We start from the raw sequence: 11,059 nt of genomic DNA, 5'->3' as shown, positions 1-11,059 counted from the left end.
ATATACATCTTCATGCATATATCCATTTTCATGTTCATACATCCACACTCCCATCTCCATATCCACACATCCACATACATACATCCATTTTCACATTCCCATTTATATAACCCCATATACCTTCACATCTAATCTTTTACATCACATCCATTCTCGCCCTATCACAACCCATATACATCTTATCCTATCACATACACTTCTTACCTCATCCCCCCATACACATCTTAATTCATCTTATCACATCCTAACTTATTTCATAAGCATCTTATCACCTCTTATCACACCTCTTATCACATCCTATCACTTTCCATACGCATCTTATCAATTCTTATCACATCTCATACACCTCTTATCACATCTTATCACATTTCATATCTTTTTTTTTTTTAAAAGAGAATTCTTTTATTTGATATAAGATTTCTCTACACATTTATTTATACATAAATTCCATTTAAGGAGACTAACACTTTCGAAATTAAAATCAATCTTTTATGCATCTTCTTATGCATGATTTCAATTTGGTAGGGAATTATACTTTTAGAATAAAAGAATTTCTCTTATGCATCTAAGTTAAGCATAAAATCCATTTATGAGGAAAATCATACTTTTAGTATAAAAGAATATCTTTTATGCATACCTATATGCATGAAATCCAATATGATAAAAGTAACACTTTTGATATAAAAATTTTCTTTTATGCATACTTTTATGCATGAAAATTAAAAATAATAAAAGTAACACTTTTGATATAAAAATTTTTCCTTTATGCATACTTCTATGCATGAAATAAAAATGGTAAAAATAACACTTTTGATATAAAAACTTATCCTTTATGCATAATATTAAAATTCAATTTCTCCATAATTGTAATGAAATTCTTTCAATTAATCTAGGATGATAATTCCTAGAATATGGTAGGAAATCCTCTTTTTATGCTTTGAATGAGATTATTTTATGCATAATTTTTATAAAAATTTTGCCATAGCTCCGCTGCTATGACTGATAAATCTCAATTTTTCTAAGGGATAATGCTTATCATTAAGAAAATAATTAAAATAATCTCTAATTGGATTATCAATCCATAATGGATTGAATCATTAATATACATAAACTAAAAGTATAGAAAAAAGCCATTAATTTGGCCTCAAGCATAGCTTAATCTTGGGTTAAGGAAAAGCTTTATGAAAAGCTTGATTTGGATTGAGAACGGTTCATGAGTATGACCATTTCTTGAGTGAGAGAGAGAATTTACATAAAAATCATTAGAATTTAAACATAAATGAAAATTAACTTCAATAGCATTATGTAACTCTTCACTACTATTCAAACTTCAATAGCATTAAAAAAAAAACCATACCAATTAAACTTCTCAAGCTTGAGAGGGGTTGAGAAGAGAGAAACATTGAGAAATTATAGAAAGATCAATATTCACTAATTACCTTACAACTTGCTTGATTCTTTGTTCACGGTAGAGGCTCCCAACCAATCAATTGGTTAAGTATGTTGATGGAGCCACTAATGGGGATTGAAGAAAGAGGGAAGCTCCAAAAACTAGTGAATTATTAAATGAATTCACAGTTTCTGGCTTAGGTGGAGTAGAGTAACGATGCATAAACACTATCTATTTTTCAACAAGGGGGAGGCTTCTATTTATAGGAAAAATTGAGCTCCTAACCAAACAAACTGATTCTAGAATTTTCTAAATCAGTTTGGTCAATATTTGACCATTTTTAGGTCAGTTAAGCTAACTTTTTGGAACTAGACTTGAATGAGGAGAGAGGAGAGATGAAATATCTCAATTTTTATGAGTTTAAAACTCATTCAAGCATGTGAAATATGCACCTCCTTTAAAGAACTCCCCTTCCTTACATATGTGTCATAATGGAATCATTTTAATATTGCTCATAGTTTTTTTTACTAATAAACCTTGTACATTTTCAACTCTTCATCTTATGTGAAATATGCACCTCCTTTAAAGAATTCCCCTTCCTTACATATGTGTCATAATGGCATCATTTTAATATTGCTCATAGTTTTTTACTAATAAACCTTGTACATTTTCAACTCTTCATCTTATGTGAGCATTTACTCATTTTTGGATACCCAAAATATCTCATATTTTTAATATTGCTCATAGTTTTTTACTAATAAACCTTGTACATTTTCAACTCTTCACCTTATGTGAGCATTTACTCATTTTTGGGGTATCTTCTTTTTACAAATTTGGATTTATCTCTTCCCTACACATGGATTGATGCTATTGGCCCATAGGAACCTTAATTGGACCATAGTCTAAAGATTTCTGAAAATCTAGACCCTTAGACTAAGGTTCTTTATACCTATTTCCAATTAATTCCAATTGCACATTGGAAAATTCTTTTTGAATTTCTGTTTCAGGGGAACTCATCTGAATTAGAAGAGATATTTTTCTATCCAAAAATATTCAAAATCTGAATATTCTCTCTCTAGAATATTTTTCTCTCTCTAGGCTAAAACAGATAGAAACAAGGTCTTTATATTTCTGAAGAGGGATTGATTACAGGGAAAGATACTAGACATCAAAAAGGGAGTAGGGGAGGAATCTTACATTCTACCCCACTTAAAAAATGCGAGATGTCCTCATCTCGCAAACTGGGATAATTTCGCAAGATGCACGAATATGAGACTTAGAGAAAAATTTTAATCAAGATTAACCACCAAGAAACGTCTTAAAGAGAGCAAGATTCAAAATAAGAACAAGATTTAAACTTTATTCATTCTCGGAACTTATACAGTAAAGATAGAAGAACTCTTTACACTTCCATAAGCCCGTCCATCATATGATCACAAAAGCAGTCCTCACAAGCTGCACAAGTATAAGGTAACTCATCTATGGGAATAATTCTGTTGGTTATTGCTGCACCTATCTCAGTGGTATGAGGTGATCTAACAAAAGGACCTCTGAGAGGCAAGCCAAAAACGGGATAAAGGCATATCTTCTCATGAGGAAGAAAACATGCCAGTAAGAAGACCCGCTCAGAAAACCCAAGATGCCTTGATCTCATGACACAGTAGTATCGGGGACCCAAACCCAAAGCTTCAATAACCATGGCCAAGCGGACATTGTTACGAAAGTGCTGCTGACCCCAGGGTGTTACCCTAGTTATGTTTTGATAGGTCCGCCATTTGGTTTGCGCTACAGAAGTTCCCAAGTGAGGGAAAAGTGAGCGCTCATACTGCTCTATAAAATCCTTCTTCACAGATTCACTTGCGTCTTGAAGGTGAGGAATCATTATGGATAAAACTAGTTCTTGTTGCCAAGCCATGAAGGAGATTAAGAAAGAAAGGACATCAATGGAAGTAAGATTACTGTGAGCGACAAGTAAAAGTTACGACTTATATAAAGGAAGGAGCTAGCGTAACTTAGAAGCCAACGGTATCTTGCCACTGAAGTTTTATCGTCTTTCCATGATTTGGGTTTGGCACATATTTCTATGAAATACATTAAGAACTTTGAGATGAGGAGATAAAAGAAGCTCGTAAGCTAAGTCGCTTACTTTCTTTGAATTCAGATAAGGCTCACAATATCTGGGGGATAACTTCTTAAACTCCCCAATAGATAAAGAACTTCTTTTGGGCCGTACTCGAATGAAGACCAAAACCTTGATATCCAAAACATCGATTCTCACTTCTGAACTCATTGTTCTGAATCCTTAAAACAGGTGGGACTCTTGAGAAGTATTCTAGGAAAAGGGTCTTCCTTTGTTAAACAGAACTTTCTTTTATTTTAGAGAGGGAATAATTATAAGATCAGAAAGGGAGATTCTTACTCCTATATACCTCGAAGCCTGGGGAGGAATCTTACATTCTACCCCACTTAAAAGGTGCAAGATGTCCTCATCTCGCAAGTAGAGGACAACTTTTTTGCTTAAGATCCAATTTATTCTGGGGTTCCTTATATTCCGGTCAACCCAACAGAATATGGGGATAAATATCCCTTATATAGAATTCATCATTAAATAACAATTCATTCAAATCATATCATTCATATCTTTAACATGATAATGGTCCATTAGACCGAAAATTTCCTTCAGAACATTCCTCCACGGAATTTAAGTTAAGCAAGTTCTCAATTTGTCATCCCTTAACTTGATCTACCGTCTCAAGTGTTAACAGTAGTAATCTGACAGCACAATCCACTAATCTCATAGTGATTTGCTGAATCATTTTCATCATTTATCATTACAGGGACTCGTCCCATTCATCCTCATTGCGGTTTTGCTCAAGTTATTATATTTCAACTAAATTTCAAAAATCATCATTTTTCAATCAGAATCCCAATCAATTCATCAGTTCCCAAACAGAATTAAAAATCATATCAACCACATTCAAATTCATCATCTGGATAGCATTAATGCTTATAATTTCAAGTCTTAGATTTACTCGTATATACTGTCAGTAAAGAGCTGCAGTTATACTCTCGGTATATACGGATAGTCACGGCCCTTGGAATTATAAGGTAAATACCATCATGTCTAGGCCTCAAGCAAGTCAAGGATTCTATATAATTGCGGTACTTCCATCTGAAGACCCAATTACCAAATTACGAATTTCAATTTGAATATCAAATTGTATGAATTATATCAAACAATTACAACCTTTTTGTGTTTCTTGATAAATTTCTGACCTATTTGTCTTCTCAATTGATCTTTATTAACCAAATGCTCTGATACCAACTGTGAGATCCCCCTGTTCCCACCGAGCAACGGATTCGGGTACTAGCAGCGGAGGTAGCACTTCTCGCGTGGGACAGGGGTCCCACATTCGGGGCCTCGCCCACGGATATCCGGACAAGAGACTAATCCGTCGGTTTGTCCAAAACCGAAACCGAAAAAACTTCCTTTACCCGGAAAGCATGGGCGATTCCACCAGGATAACTCTTTACTCTAACGTAGTCAAGATCGTTACGGATCAACTGATCTGACTGCACCTTTAACGGTACTTGGTCAAATCAAGGAAGAACTTGCACTTGAATCATTGGGATCAACGCTTTTTTCCCCATCAAGAGGCACAGCCGTTGATTCCTATCCATAGAACAATTTCTATCCGGGATTTACTTCATCTATCGTAATAATAGAATTTAAATCTCGATTTACGGATCCATCAGTCCAGCCTAACCCCATCCGATCCCATGGGTTAGCCAACCGCCCAACCACTGTAGTGATGGGATCCAATTTGGAATTTGGTTAGGTTTTGTCCCGGGTACCAAGGAAAAGAGTTCCAAGGCCCCCTAGCCGGAAGTTCATGCAAACATAAAATTAGGCACACCACTTACACACCCAATATGAAATTGCCTTTTTCTTAGCATCAGCTAACTTTAAAACAATCCTTTAATGAAACCATAGTACCACTGATCACAGTCTTCCAAATTATCCGATTGATTCTCAAATTTTCCATCATTCCTTCATCAGAGTATCTATGGCATCATTGGCAACTAGAACGCTCACCACCTGACTACTCAGGGGCCGTTTCTATAGTTCCTAGCCCATAATACTCGGCAATATAATCACTTATCAAGATGGACTCTCGTTGAAGATCAGCAAGATCAACCAACAGATCCATATAAAAGAGCCATGGACTCATCCGTTAAGGACCAGCAAGGTCAGTCAACCAGATCCATGCCCGGTTTCACAAAACAACTCTTACTCCTTGTTCCAATATCTTCCTCGACGCACGCGTGGGTATCCTAGGCGACCCAGAGCCCGAGCACCGTATGGTCAGCACCCTCTAGGATCCTTCGCAGGTGACCTAGCGCTTCACTCATAGGCCGCTTCCTTGGTCCCTCATCCACCGTACCGGAAGCTCACCATTTTAATCGAACCGAGGCTGGTCAAGACCTCGGTCGACCTTGCTACGCGAGACGTCCTCCATTGACTCTCCGTCAGCAGTTGCAACTTTATCAGTTAGGTCTCCACGACCTTAATCACAAGACGGTCAAAATGCTTCCCCAGCATTCTTGACATAAAACAGCCATTTACAAACAGCATTTACAAACAGTTTACAAATACAGTTTCTATATTAACTCTCATTTTTCCACATTGTCCCTCATTAATCCACATTACTTATTCCACATTCCATGTATATGTGTACTCATCCAATCACCTCCTTTTTCCATCTCTTCACTTCAGATTCCTTCACATCACATATCATATTTTCACATCCATATCCACATCCATACATCCACATCCACATCCACATTCACATCCATACATCCACATCTACATGCTTATCTCCATTTTCACATCCTCATTTATACATCCACATCCCATATCCACATTCATACATACACATCCATATCCCATATCCATATCCACATCCACATCCACATCCACATTCACATCCATGCATCCACATCTACATGCTTACCTCCATTTTCACATCCTCATTTATACATCCACATCCCATATCCACATTCATACATACACATCCATACATCCACATTCCACATTCACATCTATACATCCACATCTACATTCACATTCACATACATCCACATCCACATTCCCATACATCCACATCTATACATCCACATTCCACATTCACATCTACATTCACATTCACATACATCCACATCTACATTCACATTCACATACATCCACATCCACATCCACATACATACATACATCCACATCCACATCCACATTCCACATTCACATCTATACATCCACATCTACATTCACATTCACATACATCCACATCCACATTCCCATACATCCACATCTATACATCCACATTCCACATTCACATCTACATTCACATTCACATACATCCACATCTACATCCACATTTACATCTATGCATATACATCTTCATGCATATATCCATTTTCATGTTCATACATCCACACTCCCATCTCCATATCCACACATCCACATACATACATCCATTTTCACATTCCCATTTATATAACCCCATATACCTTCACATCTAATCTTTTACATCACATCCATTCTCGCCCTATCACAACCCATATACATCTTATCCTATCACATACACTTCTTACCTCATCCCCCCATACACATCTTAATTCATCTTATCACATCCTAACTTATTTCATAAGCATCTTATCACCTCTTATCACACCTCTTATCACATCCTATCACTTTCCATACGCATCTTATCAATTCTTATCACATCTCATACACCTCTTATCACATCTTATCACATTTCATATCTTTTTTTTTTTTAAAAGAGAATTCTTTTATTTGATATAAGATTTCTCTACACATTTATTTATACATAAATTCCATTTAAGGAGACTAACACTTTCGAAATTAAAATCAATCTTTTATGCATCTTCTTATGCATGATTTCAATTTGGTAGGGAATTATACTTTTAGAATAAAAGAATTTCTCTTATGCATCTAAGTTAAGCATAAAATCCATTTATGAGGAAAATCATACTTTTAGTATAAAAGAATATCTTTTATGCATACCTATATGCATGAAATCCAATATGATAAAAGTAACACTTTTGATATAAAAATTTTCTTTTATGCATACTTTTATGCATGAAAATTAAAAATAATAAAAGTAACACTTTTGATATAAAAATTTTTCCTTTATGCATACTTCTATGCATGAAATAAAAATGGTAAAAATAACACTTTTGATATAAAAACTTATCCTTTATGCATAATATTAAAATTCAATTTCTCCATAATTGTAATGAAATTCTTTCAATTAATCTAGGATGATAATTCCTAGAATATGGTAGGAAATCCTCTTTTTATGCTTTGAATGAGATTATTTTATGCATAATTTTTATAAAAATTTTGCCATAGCTCCGCTGCTATGACTGATAAATCTCAATTTTTCTAAGGGATAATGCTTATCATTAAGAAAATAATTAAAATAATCTCTAATTGGATTATCAATCCATAATGGATTGAATCATTAATATACATAAACTAAAAGTATAGAAAAAAGCCATTAATTTGGCCTCAAGCATAGCTTAATCTTGGGTTAAGGAAAAGCTTTATGAAAAGCTTGATTTGGATTGAGAACGGTTCATGAGTATGACCATTTCTTGAGTGAGAGAGAGAATTTACATAAAAATCATTAGAATTTAAACATAAATGAAAATTAACTTCAATAGCATTATGTAACTCTTCACTACTATTCAAACTTCAATAGCATTAAAAAAAAAACCATACCAATTAAACTTCTCAAGCTTGAGAGGGGTTGAGAAGAGAGAAACATTGAGAAATTATAGAAAGATCAATATTCACTAATTACCTTACAACTTGCTTGATTCTTTGTTCACGGTAGAGGCTCCCAACCAATCAATTGGTTAAGTATGTTGATGGAGCCACTAATGGGGATTGAAGAAAGAGGGAAGCTCCAAAAACTAGTGAATTATTAAATGAATTCACAGTTTCTGGCTTAGGTGGAGTAGAGTAACGATGCATAAACACTATCTATTTTTCAACAAGGGGGAGGCTTCTATTTATAGGAAAAATTGAGCTCCTAACCAAACAAACTGATTCTAGAATTTTCTAAATCAGTTTGGTCAATATTTGACCATTTTTAGGTCAGTTAAGCTAACTTTTTGGAACTAGACTTGAATGAGGAGAGAGGAGAGATGAAATATCTCAATTTTTATGAGTTTAAAACTCATTCAAGCATGTGAAATATGCACCTCCTTTAAAGAACTCCCCTTCCTTACATATGTGTCATAATGGAATCATTTTAATATTGCTCATAGTTTTTTTTACTAATAAACCTTGTACATTTTCAACTCTTCATCTTATGTGAAATATGCACCTCCTTTAAAGAATTCCCCTTCCTTACATATGTGTCATAATGGCATCATTTTAATATTGCTCTTAGTTTTTTACTAATAAACCTTGTACATTTTCAACTCTTCATCTTATGTGAGCATTTACTCATTTTTGGATACCCAAAATATCTCATATTTTTAATATTGCTCATAGTTTTTTACTAATAAACCTTGTACATTTTCAACTCTTCACCTTATGTGAGCATTTACTCATTTTTGGGGTATCTTCTTTTTACAAATTTGGATTTATCTCTTCCCTACACATGGATTGATGCTATTGGCCCATAGGAACCTTAATTGGACCATAGTCTAAAGATTTCTGAAAATCTAGACCCTTAGACTAAGGTTCTTTATACCTATTTCCAATTAATTCCAATTGCACATTGGAAAATTCTTTTTGAATTTCTGTTTCAGGGGAACTCATCTGAATTAGAAGAGATATTTTTCTATCCAAAAATATTCAAAATCTGAATATTCTCTCTCTAGAATATTTTTCTCTCTCTAGGCTAAAACAGATAGAAACAAGGTCTTTATATTTCTGAAGAGGGATTGATTACAGGGAAAGATACTAGACATCAAAAAGGGAGTAGGGGGGGAATCAGATCCCTGTTTCCACCGAGCAACGGATTCACGATACTGGCAGCGGAAGTAGCACTTCTCGCGCGGGACAGGGGTCCCACATTCGGGGCCTCGCCCACGGATATCCGGACAAGAGACTAATCCGTCGGTTTGTCAAAAACTGAAACCGGAAAAAACTTCCTTTACCCGGAAAGCATGGGCGATTCCACCAGGATAACTCTTTACTCTAACGTAGTCAAGATCATTACGAATCAACTGATCTGACTGCACCTTTAACGGTACTTGGTCAAATCAAGGAAGAAACTTGCACTTGGATCATTGGGATCAACGCTTTTTTCCCCATCAAGAGGCACAGCCGTTGATTCCTATCCATAGAACAATTTCTATCCGGGATTTACTTCATCTATCGTAATAATAGAAATTAAATCTCGATTTATGGATCCATCAGTCCAGCCTAACCCCATCCGATCCCATGGGTTAGCCAACCACCCAACCACTGTAGTGATGGGATCCAATTTGGAATTTGGTTAGGTTTTGTCCCGGGTACCAAGGAAAAGAGTTCCAAGGCCCCCTAGCCGGAAGTTCATGCAAACATAAAACTAGCCACACCACTTACACACCCAATATGAAAATTGCCTTTTCTTAGCATCAGCTAACTTTAAAACAATCCTTTAATGAAACCATAGTACCACTGATCACGATCTTCCAATTTATCCAGTTGATTCATAATTTCCCATCATTCCTTCATCAGAGTATCTATGGCATCATTGGCAACTAGAACGCTCACCACCTGTCCACACAGGGGCCTTTTCAATAGTTCCTAGCCCATAATACTCGGCAATATAATCACTTATAAAAATCAAGATGGACTCTCGTTGAAGATCAGCAAGATCAACCAACAGATCCATATAAAGAGCCATGGACTCATCCATTGAAGACCAGCAAGGTCAATCAACCAGATCCATGCCCGGTTTCACAAAACAACTCTTACTCCTTGTTCCAATATCTTCCTCGACGCACGCGTGGGTATCCTGGGCGACCCAGAGCCCGAGCACCGTATGGTCAGCACCCTCTAGGATCCTTCGCAGGTGACCTAGCGCTTCACTCATAGGCCGCTTCCTTGGTCCCTCATCCACCGTACCGGAAGCTCACCATTTTAATCGAACCGAGGCTGGTCAAGACCTCGGCCGACCTTGCTACGCGAGACGTCCTCCATTGACTCTCCGTCAGCAGTTGCAACTTTATCAGATAGGTCTCCACGACCTTAATCACAAGACGGTCAAAATGCTTTCCCAGCATTCTTGACATAAAACAGCCATTTACAAACAGCATTTACAACAGTTTACAAATACAATTTCTATATTAACTCTCATTTTTCCACATTATCCCTCATACAATCCACATTACTTATTCCACATTTCATTTATATGTGTACTCATCCAATCACATCATTTTCCATCTCTTCACTTCAGATTCCTTCACATCACATATCATATATTCACATCCATACATCCACATCCACATCCACATTCACATCCATACATCCACATCTACATGCTTATCTCCATTTTCACATCCTCATTTATACATCCACATCCCATATCCACATTCATACATACACATCCATATCCACATCCATATCCGCATTCATACATACAC

Source organism: Cibotium barometz, chromosome 38, assembly GCF_041138505.1.
Source record: "Cibotium barometz isolate CiBa-2024 chromosome 38, ASM4113850v1, whole genome shotgun sequence".
NCBI classification, from domain to species: domain Eukaryota; kingdom Viridiplantae; phylum Streptophyta; class Polypodiopsida; order Cyatheales; family Cibotiaceae; genus Cibotium; species Cibotium barometz.
Note: the sequence above shows the minus strand (reverse complement) of the source record.